Consider the following 14,572-nt stretch of genomic DNA (forward strand, 5'->3'; position numbering starts at 1 on the left):
AATATAGTCTATGTATGTATACATGTATGTATACCCACACACATTAAAAATAATCCTTTCTGAAAAAAAAATCTTAGTGTAACGTTTCCTTCATCTGTTTCCTCCATTGGGAAAAGAAAAAGTGCTTTTGAAGAGTTTGGCAAATTTAAACTAAATAGAGACAAAGTTGCCGTGACCTAACAGGAAGCTAGGGTTTTTCCAAGTGCTGTGATCTCTGTAACAAGCTCCAGGGCTCCCTCTTTCCTGTGATACACAGAGAGACAGGCTGCAAACCGTCAAAATCCTTACCTCGCCCTTCCACTGGGAGCAGGGTCAGGTTGCATTTCTTTCAGTTTTCCTCACTCCTCATTTTCTTGATGTGTCTAAAAGAAGAGGCGGAGAGCAGAAGTCCTGTTTCAACACCTGGAAGAGAAAACAAAATAACTTCACGTCTATTCTGAAAAAAAATCTCTCCGTGCAAGAACTTTCTTCAGAGATTTTACTTGTGAGTATTTGGGAATGTACTGTTTAGTCCATGAGAAATATTTTTTATTTCTCTTATTTTGGACAAAGCTGCTAAACACAGACTGAAGACTTACTATCTCTTCTCCTAAAATGAAAATCAGCTCTTCCTTATAAACAAAGTAGACTCGGTTACCATGCAAAATTTACTACTCTGCATTTTGCATTTAGTTCTTAAGCAAATGTCTGAGGAGTATTATTGCTTTTAGGACCATAAAAAATTGTTCTATACAGTGGGTAAGATGTAGCCTTTTTTTGTTTTAAAATTGTAGTAGAGTTTGTTACCAGTGTCTAATTAATTGGAAAGTTTGAATTATCTTTAAGTTTGTGTAGTAATATGTTAAAAAAAAACATAATAGAAGTCTATCAGTCTTCTGTTTAAAGCAATTTCTTACATTTTGGGGTTAGATGATGATGTTTAAAATGCAACAAAACATGAGAATTCTTGTAGGGGCGGGATGGGTGAGAATGTTGAAAGGGGTGACCTTTGAACAAGACATGTTGTATTCAGAAACTGTTTTGTTAAATGACAACTATTGGATAAAACTACTTAAAGATAATGTAAAACACTATTTATTTTAATGTCAGCATTAACAATTGCCTAATTGCCTAACAAAAATAGCTTTAAAGTAGTTTTAAATATGAAACCTTAGGATTTGAATATTCAAAAATATTCAAAATTGTGAATATTTTGAAATTTTGAGAATAAAAACAGTAGATTATATATCAGCATCATGAAATGGTATGTAACATGAAACATTGCTTCTGGTAATATAGAAAAACACATAGTATAAGAGTAATAATGGAGTAATGTAACATGTACTTATCTAATTATGAAGAATACTCATCTGTATGAAAGAATTAGTACTAAGAAATGAGAGCCAAAGCTGTTCCATATGAGAGAAAAAGAAAAGATAACAGCTACACTGTGACTCAGACCACTGGAAATTAGTCACAAAATGACTTTGTGTAATATGAGATAACACAAACACAAAGGGCAGAAGACAAGCAGGAAGCTCACAGCCAGTGAGTCACATGTTACGTGTAAAGACAGAATTTATGTCAGAGGGGAATAGTTGGGGCCACATGGAGATACTCAAAAAAATTCTTTTACATGATTCATTTTGTGTGTGATTGTTTCAAGGCACTTTATTCATATCTGACCTGATCCTTATACTAACAATGTATAGTCTCTTTGGAAACTGATTTTGAGTCCTGTTAATTTGGAGTCCCTGGTAAATAAAATGATTTAAAGTATTAACAAGTTGAAGGTGCTAATGGCTTACACAAAAACATAAAAAGTAAAACTTTAAAAATATTTTGAAGCATTTGATTAATTATGTTGGGAAGTCATAAAATTGTCTTATTCAGGTGATCATGGAGCATTGGAAAAGTTAAATGGCATGCATGCTACTATTTAGTTCTTCTCATTACATATACCAAGCTGGACATGTACATCTTTTACTTTGTTTTCATAACATAAATGTTTTTCTTCCCTAAGAAATAATTTTTATTTATTTGTATCCTCTATTATTATCTTATGTAGTTGTACAAAGGGGTTTCCACTTAACAAAGCAGTTTATAAATACAGTGCATTTTGATCAGTGTTCCTCCTTCCAACATTCTCATCTTCTGCCTGCCCTTTCCCTCACTTTTCTGGATTTTGTAGGAGATACACTGGATGATTGACTGCATTGTCCCTCCCTCTCCTCTTCATTCATCTGCCCCTTCCCTGTTAGCCCTATTCCATCTCTTTCCTGTATCCACTTTCTGGTGGTTTATTTTGTTGAAACTTGATTTTAATTTTAGCAATCTACATTATTCAAATTCAAAAGGTAAGTGCTTAGAATAATGAACGACTAGAGAAAAAAAGGCCAATCTCAAAAGGCTGAATCTGTTTTCAGAATGCCTAGCAATTTAAGTTAGCAGTAAATGTACTAAAATTTTTTAGGAATAATTGGTTAATTAAATTCAGTGTTGCAAACTTTGTACAGTGATTCTGTGTTATATTCCTACCCAATACAAGGGAAGTAAAAGTAAATACCCTTTACAAATATCCAAAGTAGAGTCAAGATGAAATGTGAAGTAATCTGAATACGAGTTTCAAAACAAAAACACTTACTACAAATTAGGCAAATGGATTGTTAGTATAAATTAAAATGCCTTGATTTTATCTGCAATTTGTTTCTAGTCTATAGACATGGTTTGTGAATTTCACTACAATGAATCATCCAATCTCAATAAAAGCCTTCTCCAGTCAGCCACCATGTCTTTATTTGCCATTATACCTTTCGTCCATTTGAGGACTCGTACTTTTGACATCCCTTTTGAAATGGTAAAAGTATTTTAAAATATATTAGTGTCAAAGGAAGTTCTGCTACCCCTATAGAAATACAAGAACATTAGAATTCTTTCTGTTACTAGGTCTCTTAGGAAACATCTGAATTAGCAAGCCTATTGAAGTCCTTGTTTCTAGATATCCAATTTCACTCAAGTGAGGAAAGATTGTTATGGGCTTTTTTAACAAGATTTTTTTTTATGAAGACCATCTTTCTTGACTCTGATTCTCAATGACTGATACAATGTATCAACTCTAGGGATATATTATCCTTCTCTTCCTATTTTCATTTCCTCAAGTGTCAAGTACCAAGTAGAACTAGTGCTTAGGAGTTCACTACAAAAGACTGAGTACATCTATTCACAGAGATGAATAAACTTTCCTTCCTTGCCAAACCAAGGAAACTTCCCTTTTCTGCTCTTTAGTGCTGTCTTTGTGAGGCCATAAGTTCTTAGTTTGAACAAATACATATTTAAGTCATAATCTTTTTTTTTTACAAAAAAGGATAACAAGACATCATGTTCCACAGTAGAAATCCCAGTACAGCAGTAAAACTATGCCAGTTGTTTTTATTTGGTAGATCATGAGTCTCTGAGGAGATGTAGGATTGTGGCAAAAAAATACAATTCAGTGATGAAAAATAGTGCATGCTTTTGTTAGGGAATATAAAGTAAGTCTACTTTATCATAAGGAAAGTGAATGTATACTATGGAAGTAATGCTTTTATTACCCTACATAGTGTACCACTGTTACCCTTGAACAGTACTACATGCTCAGCACCCCCACAAAACCAACCTAATTCAAGCTGTCTTTCTATTCTTGACTAACTATCTCTGTCAGAACTTTGAATTACATAACACCTCACTTCACATCAGCTCATTCCTCATGTTCCAAGATTTAAACAGAGAAATTACAGAAATGACATGAAACTGGTTGTGAATATTTTGTTAACATTTTCATGTCTCTTTAGAAAGCTAAAGTCACAGATATTTCCACCTCAGAAAATAAATCAAAACAGTTATTTTAAAATGGTGTATCTATACTTGCCCTTTTTATGTCACTGATTTTGAATATATCTAAATGCAAAAGGAAAGGAGCACTTCCAGGATTCTATTTCAATGGAAACTAATTAGGATGCTAAAGTCATTTCACAACTTTCAAATGCTTCATTTATGACTTGTAGTCTGTCTTTCCTCTGGGTTTCAATTTGCATAGTTTCTATCATTCTCCAAGTTTACTGACCTTTTCTCTTACTGTGCATAATTGGCTTATAATACCATCTAATATATTTTTCATTTTACCTACTATTGTCTCCATCTTTAGAAACCTGGTTTGGTTCTTTATGTTCTGAATTTTTAATATTTGTCTCTAGCTTTTTGAACATATACAATTTAGTTAAAATTGCAGCTTTTATATTCTTCTTTATTATCTATATTTTCTACGTCATTTTGCCTTTCTTCATTATGGTTTATACATTACTGTTTTTAAATGCTTTGTAATTTATATGTGGATACCTGATATTGTGTTTTACATTGTTGGATGCTGGATACATTGTATTTATGTGATTTTTTAATCTCTGTTCTGGATTGTGATTTAATTGCTTAGAAAATTTGTTATTTTTTAGTCTTGCTGTTGAGTTTTGTTGAGCAGGAATAAGCCAATGTTTATTCTGTGGTTAATTTTTCCCCATTGCTGAAACAATCTTTTGAGTACTTTCCTTGATAATCTATTAATTGCAATGTTTTGCAACTTGGGGTGAAGAAATAGTCCCAGCTTTATGTGTTTTCTCTGTTTTGTTTTCTCTAATGCATCTCTGTATAACTCTCTCTAACCTCCAATACTCTGCCTTCCAATACACTTGGGTTTGTCTCCCGAATTCAGGATCCAAGTTGCCCATTAAAGAAGAGATTCTTTCCAAACACAATTCAGAGCAAATGTAGGACACAGAACTGTACTCTTGTTCTCTAACTGTATGGTCAATACTATTTCATGGATTTTTTTTCCCCAGGGAGCAAAATAAGTCTAGTCTATTGATCTATTTCGACTGGGAATAGGATTATTATTTACATTTTATCAATATATTAAAAATAAGTATAAATTAAAAGAGAAGTTTTAAGAACATAGACGATAATAGATTCAAATGTCTGGCTGACCTAACACAATTATGAGCTGTTATATCTCATAAATTATGAAGAGAATGCCTACACATAACTTTTTCCTTTTGTGAAAGGAAGTATGGTTTCAGATGTCTCCAGATCAATTACATATGCCAAATGAGGCAAACATAAAAATCTGAATAGAAAATTTAAATTAGCATTTGAAATATTTTATATTAACGTAAGTGTTTTGTTCTATGAGTATGTAAGGATGCATACTTTATTCAAGTTCTTGTGTATCATCTAAATTCTACAGTTTTTAATCTCATTTAGGCCAGCACTTGGCATGCTGAGACAGGAGAACTCCAAATTTGATACCAGTCTAGACTATATAGGAAGCTCCAGGCCACCTGGGCTTTATAGTAAGGATACTGCTTGTTTGCTTTTTTAAATAAAATAGAATAAATAATCAACCATTAGTGAAAAAGCGGAGAGAGACATGAGGCCCTGAATCCACATGTCCTACCAGTCCACACACACACACACACACACACACACATGCATACACACGCACACACACACACACATGCACACATACTACATATTAATAGTTCAAGAGGGAGCTCACCATGATATTTCAAATATGAACGTAGCTTACTTTATTTAGCTTGACCCCCTCACTCTCTAACCCTTTACATCATTAATTTTCTACAAGCTGTCTCAAATTCCAAAAAATTTTAAATTAAAAATGTTGTGTATTATCGTGTCCTGCAAAGGATCTAATATAAGCATGGATCTAATATAAACATGCAATTAGGTTCAGTTTTGAAAATATCAAAAACTGAATTTTGTTACTAAAATGTCATCATAAGATGAATAGACATCTTAAAATGATTTATTCTTTGATGTTCAAAAAAGGTATCAAGGAGTTTTGAGAGTCTCTTACCCTACCTCTCAGCTTATTTTATATCATGTGTATCTTCACCTGAAGTATTTATTTCGTATTCTTTGGTCCATGTCATCGCTTGACGCTACTTTTTCTTCTACTCTGAGGCATATAAATGTTACATTTTTTATGCTAGTTCCAAGGTCCTAGGAAATCTTTGAGAAACCAATATAGGAGGTATGAACTCAAGGTCTTACACTAACTAGGCATGACTCTAGTGGCTTTCTGCCACTGGAGTAATACTTCTATTCCTGATTTCTATTGGTTATTTTCAAGATGAAGTCCAGTCAACTTTTATGCTAGCACTGGTCTCTTACTGCCATCCTCCAGATCTCATCCTTCTGAATAGCTAAGCTGGTAGACATGAGCTACTGCTGCTCATTAATTAACATAGACTTTTAAAAAACTGAATGGCAGGAATGTAAAACATTCCTGTCTGGGACATGAGTTGCTACTGAGAGGGAGGAAGGGAGAACAGGGAGGTTGAAAGAATGAATATGGTCCAAATATTTTGTGTTCATGTGTAGAAACAGAAAAAAAATGGAACTAGCTAAGGTTAGTTTGAGGAAGTTGAGGAGAAATGAGGGAGAGTGATAGAAGGATAAGTCTGCTATTGTGAAAATTAACCCCCTCAGACAATTAATGTGTGCTAATCAAATTCATATTTATATTCCATGTGCCTTGAAAATTATTCCCAAAGGAATTAAGAATGATATATAATAGGAAAACATTTTCTGATTCCATATTATATGATTATGTATAGGTTGAAATTCGTTAGGAACAAACAGAAGCAACTTTGCTAGTCTTTATAAAAATGTAAAATAAAGAACATTAATAGTAAGGTGAGAGGGCAAAAAGAAACCTATTCATTTGAAAAGGAAGTAGCTTCAGTTATCTATCGTTCTTTTAGTGACATATGATTCTCATTCTTTCCTGGTCTGATACTTTACTCCATAAATGGAACTGGCTGAACTTCAGCTCGTTTACACCTTGTGACCCATGACTCAGTTGCTTGGGGTTCCCTGTCCTCTCAGAGTGGTGATTCAGAAAGGCCTAACTCAAGATGTCATCTGAACAGAGACGTGTAGTTGCCAGCAACTGAAGTTCCAGCATTGAACCAGCCTCTGACCTCTGTTAAATACGACTTTTCCCGAGAACACAATTAGAATTCTAGGGATTTTCCACATTTGTATTTATTACAAGAAATATTCTCACAGCTAGAATTGAAAAGTGATTTGCTATTGGGTTAGGTTTACACTACATGAGGATAAACAAAATTTGGAGCCATAATGTCTCTTGGAAGACCAAGTTGTCTGAATTATCATGTATCTGAAATCCAAATGCTTAAAAAATATAATCACATGCACATTGAACATCAGTTTTCTCCTCTTTTCCTGAAGACAATAATATGGTAACATTTTGTAGGGAATTTCTATATGTGAGCTAACATTTAGCCCTCCTTTTTTCATAATCTCAGATAATCAGAAGTAAACAAAACCTAGAGTAGAAATAGGTGGACTTTGAAGGAAAACAAAGCACTTGGCCTGGCTTTAGCTATTGCTCCTTGACATTGAAAAATACAATATTAACATGGCAACAGAAATTATGAATCAAACTTCTAAAGTGAACCTTCTTAGAAAGATCTCAGTTGTCTCTCTATGACTTAGCAAGTACATATATCCCTATATATAAATAACACACTCAATGTGAAATAGTAGATATATTTAGATTATCTTAGTTAATTGAGAATGCAATCGATACATAATTTATTCCTGAAACATCATCCACCTTTCTTGCTAACATGTGGAGAGCTAGAACAAATACAAAGAGGAGAACAAATACACCAAACATAAGTCTCTCTATAACAATTTCATTCTTAATAGCCACAGTAGAAACACATGTGTAATACATTCAATCTTTTTTTTGGGGGGAGGGGTCCTGGTTGTGGGTCCTGAACTCTGGGCATGGGCGCTGTCCCTCAGCTCTTCAACTCAAGGCTAGTGCTCTACCACTTGAGCCACAGCGCCACTTCCAGCTTTTTTCTTTTTGCTTATGTGGTGCTGAGGAATCGAACCCAGGGCCTCAGGCATGCAAAGCAAGCACTCTACTACTGAGCCACCTTCCCAGCCCCTACATTCAAGCTTTTATCTTTCTTCTCAACCAAAATTAATTTTATATATTTGAGTTTCTTAAAATAATGAACCTTCTGGGCTGGGAAGGTGGCTCAGTGGTAGAGTGCTTGCCTTGCATGCCTGAGGCCCTGGGTTCGATTCCTCAGCACCACATAAGCAAAAAGAAAAAAGCCGGAAGTGGTGCTATGGCTCAAGTGGTAGAGCGCTAGCCTTGAGCTGAAGAGCTGAGGGACAGCGCCCAGACCCAGAGTTCAGGCCTCACGACTGGACCCCCCCCCCCAAAAAAAAATAATGAACCTTGTGTTCACTAGAGGTAGAAAGCATATTCTCAGAAGCTTATATTTTGTTTTAGATATGAATATCAATATTATATTTTTTCCTGGTTCTCGAGCTTGGACTCAGGGCCTGGATCTGTCCCTTTTGTCCTCAAGCCTCTTTGTGCTCAAGGTTAGTGCTCCACCACTTGAGCTATAGCTCCACTTCTAGTTTTTTCTGAGTAATTTATTGGAGATAAGAGTCTCCCCAACTTTCCCGCACTGGCTGACTTTGAACTGTGATCCTCAGATCTCAGCCTCCTGAGTAGCTAGGATTACAGGTGTGAACCACTGGAGCACAGCTTGAAATATCAGCTTTTGTGTTTCCTCCATGCCTATATCTCAATAGCATGTTACAAATCAAATTTCTGTTAAAGAAACTGATTTGTATCACAATCAAAGAAGAGAGGTGAACTCATTCAAAATGAATGCTACATTATTTTGCAGGGGATGGGGGAGACATTATACTATAAAATCTATTTTTCACAAGAGCTTTAATCAATTTATGAACTGCTGAATGTAGAATGGTATAATGCAAGAGTATTCTTTACAACTTTATTTATTTCATTGATTGACTTTTATTTTATTGTTTTCTTTATGATGTGAATTTTATTTTATTGTGATCATTGTATGTTTAGACTTAAAAATATCAACAGCCATAATGGGTCACATTCTCTTTCAATCTCAGCTGTAAATCCTAAGAAATATGTCTACCTCTTTGCATTTCTCCTGCTCTTTAGTTTCTCATTATCTTCTTATCCCTTCTTATACTCCATTCTACTATTTATTCTCAGGTTTTCTTTCTTCTCCTTATCCAAGGCTCTCAATTATTTTAACTGCGAATAAGAATTAATATTCCTCATTATTTTTAGGGGAAAGTATTTTTCTTCTTCAAAAATATAACAAAAATAAGAAAATATATTTATTTTACTCAGTAACTTTCTCAGTTATATATAGAAGATTGGTCCAAAGCACAATGAAAAATCTTGATTAAATGCTAATGTCTAGTAATTGTTAATAATCTGAAATTTACTTTAGTGGACCCAAAAGAAAATAATCCATGAGACTAGATTAAAATTGCCCTTTCATGAACGGTCACAATTTTTGAAATTGAATTAAAGTTCTGTCAGTGTACAAATGTAAGACTTTGAAAAGAAAGTTATTCAGATATTTCAGATGTTTATCTTTATATATTTATCATGCTTTCTTTCGTTAGTAGCAATATAAAAATGGCATGAGCTTGCTTCCATTTAAGGTTTTTGTTAATTTTTAAAAATACTTCCTTGGCCTAGGAAGGTGGCTCAGGGGTAGAGTGCTTGCCTTAATGCTTGAGGCCATAGGTTTGATTCCTCAGCACCACATAAGCAGAAAAAGCTGGAAGTGAAGCTGTGGCTCAAGTAGTAGAGCACTATCCTGGAGCTGAAGAGCTGAGGGACAACACCCAGGCCCAGAGTTCAGGCCCCATGACCGACAAAAATAAATAAATAAATAAATAAATAAAATAAAACAATTCCTTTAGCCCAGGTTGTATGCTATCTTGTGGTAACAAATTATTCTCATTTTCTGCCTGATACTCCGGTTTCCTTCCCATGAGATTATTTTTACTTTCAATTTTTATACTATGACTAATGAACGATCCACAGAGCCAAAAAATTTAACATATTTTCCTAGAGGAAATTCCCCTGTTCTGAACATGACAACTACTTTTTTTTCCTAAAAGAGAGAATAACAAGTTATTTAAACCAGAGAAATGGTCTTAATTTAAAATGTAGTCAACATGTGTGCTTGACTCATTTATTGACATCAGGGAATTTCACATTAGCTAATTCTCCCCAAAATTATGATTTTTCTATAACAAGAGGCAAATTCATATTAAATGTCCCTACTGGATTATCTAGTTTTCTCAAAAACATGGGTAGGATCAATACAGCCTGCAACTCCTGCCAGAGTTTGGTTTGTGATTTTAATATTTATTTATCATATCTAGAATATTATTTCTTAATCTGAGTGAAATTATAAAATGTAACATGAACATTTCAGGATTTTTTTTAAATAGCCAAAATACTAAGAATCATTTCAATATCAACAGTTTTAAAGATAAAAATAGGTAATTTTCACCTGGGCTTCACAGAACTAATTTTGTCATCCCATCCAATCAAAAGAATTTGTTTTCTTTTTCAGTTGGTGAGTAGTTAGTTCAGAAAAGTAAACATAGCAAGATAACTGTTAAGTTATATTTACCTGATGGGAGCAAAAAAGAAAAAGTACAGAATGCATAGCTTAATATAATGTGTTCACTTCTTGTCTCACATTACAGATAATACAGAGGTCACTGGTTTAAGATTGATTCACTAGGCACAAATTTAGATTCTTCCATTTTCTCATGTATTACTGCTTACTTAGGGTCTTCAGTGTCACATGAGGATTCCCTTAGTTACAGTCATGAAAGAGAGGACACAGGATTTTTCCAAGTAGCTTCAATTAGTCAAGGATCACTTTTAAAACACCCTATCTTTAACCCTAGAGGATAGCACATTTCCCTTTCATCACATTGCCAGAGGTTTATCAATTAAAAATATCTAAACCAATCACTGTAAGAGAAATAGAATCACAGTGATTAATACAGTTTACAGGAGATTTGATCTGGAGTAGATACAAACTACTCACACCTTACTAGCTGAATTTATGAATATATTGAATCTGTTAACTATATAAAAAGACAGACAAAGATTGCTGCATAAACCAAAGATGACCAAACCAATATTTTTTAAAATTGTGAAAAAATGCATCTACATCACAAATCAAATGCAATGTTTCCTGTAAAACCGTTTTGCTCTATGAAAAGCAAATTGTCTCACATTCTTGTAGTTTTCAAAAATTCATATTGCTCTGATTATTCTTCACATAATCACCTAGTCATTATCATTATCAATTTAATTTTGTGTAATAATATGTTGGACAGATGAATGTATCATAGCATTATTGTGCTAAAATCTACTTATTTTCTCTGGCAAAATAAATACTAATGCATAATTGGCTATTTTCATATATGCGGTTTCCAAAGGTGATTTTACTAAAGAATTAGGAATTCCTGAACAAAAAACATAAACATGTAGAATAAGTATTAATATATAAATCAATTAAATCAACACTTTTCAAAATCCTGCTCTTTTCCCTTTATCTCTATTCATTTGATAAAATCCAGCTATAAACCATTCATGTATTTAATTTCTGTATCTATAGACAAAGTTGCTAATCTTTCATGGCAAAATACTATGAATTGAGGATTTGGGATCTCAACAGCCCAGAAATCATTTAATGAGAAATTATTAATAATTCATTTAATTTTATCAGAATAAAACAAATTTCATATTGCTTAAAATGTTCTCTCTTGTCAATCTGAAACCATAACCTTTTCATAACATAAAAATTAGATTTCAGCAAGAAAATATTCAATCTAAACTATATCTTAACTCCTGACTCTCTCCTCCTCCTCCTCCTCCTTTTCCCTCTCCCTCTCTCTCCCTTGCTCTATCATACACACACACACACACACACACACACACACACACACACAGAGGCACACTTTGCAAATTTATTTGTGTTTCCCCACCCCACCAGGAAAATATCTCATTTTAAGGAAAAATATATTTTTTTTCTCCAGGCCAAAGTTGAGTCTTCTTCATCTGTGCCCAGGATCTCTATTCATTTTCCTTCCGTTTTAGCTTTATTTCTCCCCTCTCCTGTGACAGAACTGTAAAAACTACATTCCCCCCTAATCCTTTTCTTCAAATGCATTCTCTTCCTATTTGGCAGAGATTCATAATAATGCAATAAATACAGAGTCTGAATTCCTGTCCCTTCCGCACTCTCCTGCTGCTGACTTCCCACACTGACGGATGGTTTACAAGGAGATCGATGCAGCTGCTGTCACTCAGTCTTTACCTTTGTTCTAGTCTTTGTCTCTTGAAGACCTCTGCGCTCTAGGCATTGCTGACAATGGAAGCTTCTGAAAAGTCTTCCTCCATTGGTGTCTGCACAGCTCCCGCATTTCCTTAGACTTTCCTTAGTTTACTTTTCAAATATTCTATCCCAACCTTTACAGTCACTGAACAGTCATTACGAAGATTATAAACTAAAAGTTATAAAAAAAAATTAAGAGACTGTTTCATATCAAGTATTATATCCTACTTACTAAATAACAAATTGTACCTACGATGCAGAAAAATTATTAATTTTTTTGGAGGGGTCCGGTTGTAGGGCCTGAACTCTGGGCCTGGGTGCTGTCCCTCAGCTCTTCAGCTCAAGGCTAGCGCTCTACCACTTGAGCCACAGCACCACTTACGGCTTTTTTTTTTTTTTTGCTTATGTGGTGCTGAGGAATTGAACCCAGGGCCTCAGGCATTCAAGGCAAGCACTCTACCACTGAGCCACCTTCCCAGCCCCAAAAATTATTAATTATATATGGATACATTTTCATCTCTAGCGGAAACATCTAATCTGTGCTTTGTGTGTATATGCTAGACTTCTTATTTTGTGACTATATTGAAAGTCTTACAAATACTTTTAACTCAAACTGCCTTGACTTGAATTCAGCACCTTTCCAAGATAATATGTATGAATTTTTCTTTCTGATTGCTCTCCTCCATGCCTGGAAACACCCATAGATAACTTTCTCTAAATCAGAAACGGTAGCTGCTTTTGACTTCTTGACATTTTGACTTCTTGACATTCTTGACTTTTGACTCTTCCTTGACAGTCTTACCATGTCAGTCACAAAATACTCTCAATTTTATATATTTACTTCTGTACTAATCAATTACTTCTCCTCAACCCTATTATCAATATTATACTACTATATATTGTTAGGTATTTCCCATCCCAAAATTCTATGCAGAAGCTTCTGATTTTCCAAATAATATTACAAATACCTCTATAAAACTTTCAAATATACTTGACAAGAGGACATTTATAGTTCTACATCAAATTTTTCCTCTGTGTTGTAAATATTTATGATGAATTTCATGCAATGTGAGGATACATATGATAAATGGAAAAATTTTAAATAGTATATTGTTTGGTTGGATTGCTTTGTTCTTCAATCTGAAGCATCTTCAAATATTTGTTATTTTATAATTCTCTAAATTCTTTCATTAAAGGTTTATTTCTAAGAAATTTATTATGTGAAAATTCCCCCTGCAAGATACATATATAACAATTCTTGCATATTTTGTACACTTCATTATTTTAGCCCAAACTATCAGTTTTCTTTCCACCATTTCAAAAGTTTTTAATATTTTGTTTACAAAGTTGTCTTTGACTCATACCTGTAGTTCCACAAAATCAGGAGGCTGAGATCTGATGATCACTTACTATTTATAGCCAGTCTAGGCTGGAACGTCTTGGAGACTCCAGTTAACATCTTCAATTAACCATCTCAAGTGGTAGAGCACCAGCCTTGAGCAAAAAAGCTAATGGACAGTGACCAGGCCCTGAGTTAAATTCCCTTTACTGGTGCACACACACATGCACACACATACAATACCAGCTCTCAATAAATACATCTTTTATCATGAAGTCACTATCATTGTTGTCTATATTGTACAAACTCTTTGATTTTGATGATAGTGAGAGGTGATTTGTGGCCACATAATGTTTTACAGTTTTATTTACACTCTCTGTTAAGTGTTGAAGTAAACTAATACAGTGAAAGATAATAACTGAAGGCGTTGATAATAGCAAATATTGAGGATCCATTTATTATTGTTATTGATCTATTTTCTAAGAACCCAAAAAAAGAAACAGCATTTTGACAATCAAGGTACCATGGAGAAGACTCATTCAGATACAATGATTATCACAATAATAAAATTGCAAAATCATAGTGTTGAATTCATGGATAGGATAGTATAAGCAAGAGACCCCCTCCACTTATTAAATATGATCAACTTAGTAGCGTCTATCACAGTCACTGTCTGGCCCTCTCTGGAAGTCTGAGCTACAGCTCTCTCTATGGACAGCAGCCAGTGTTAATCTCTGCTGGAGTCATCTGTCCTCTCCTACGGGCAGGTCAGCTATGACCAAATGCTGGTGTGGCTCTATTATTATCCTTCAACAGGAGTTATGAAAACATACTTAATAAATGCAGAAACAAGCAGATTTTCAGCTAATTTAAGACAGAGAAAAAGAAGAAGTGGTTGAATAAGTACTGTTTTCTTTGGTAGATAATTAATTTCTAGGAAGTG

The 14,572-nt window shown here is 34.2% G+C and overlaps 1 protein-coding gene across 3 annotated transcripts in view; it reads left to right on the plus strand.

Moving 5' to 3' along the window:
- Window positions 1-221: 221 nt before the first annotated feature.
- The window catches only part of Tfpi (tissue factor pathway inhibitor), a 66,727-nt gene continuing 52,376 nt past the window's right edge, over window positions 222-14,572 (plus strand). Inside the window, exon 1 of one of the 3 annotated variants that reach the window (XM_042688370.1) lies at window positions 222-484. The gene's annotated coding sequence lies outside the window, so the exon portion shown is untranslated. The remainder of the gene's footprint in view (window positions 485-14,572) is intronic. The other 2 variants (XM_042688371.1, XM_042688369.1) reach the window with 2 other exon arrangements.

This window comes from Dipodomys spectabilis, unplaced genomic scaffold (assembly GCF_019054845.1).
Source record: "Dipodomys spectabilis isolate Male_0828 unplaced genomic scaffold, ASM1905484v1 ptg000115l, whole genome shotgun sequence".
Classification (NCBI taxonomy): Eukaryota; Metazoa; Chordata; class Mammalia; order Rodentia; family Heteromyidae; genus Dipodomys; species Dipodomys spectabilis.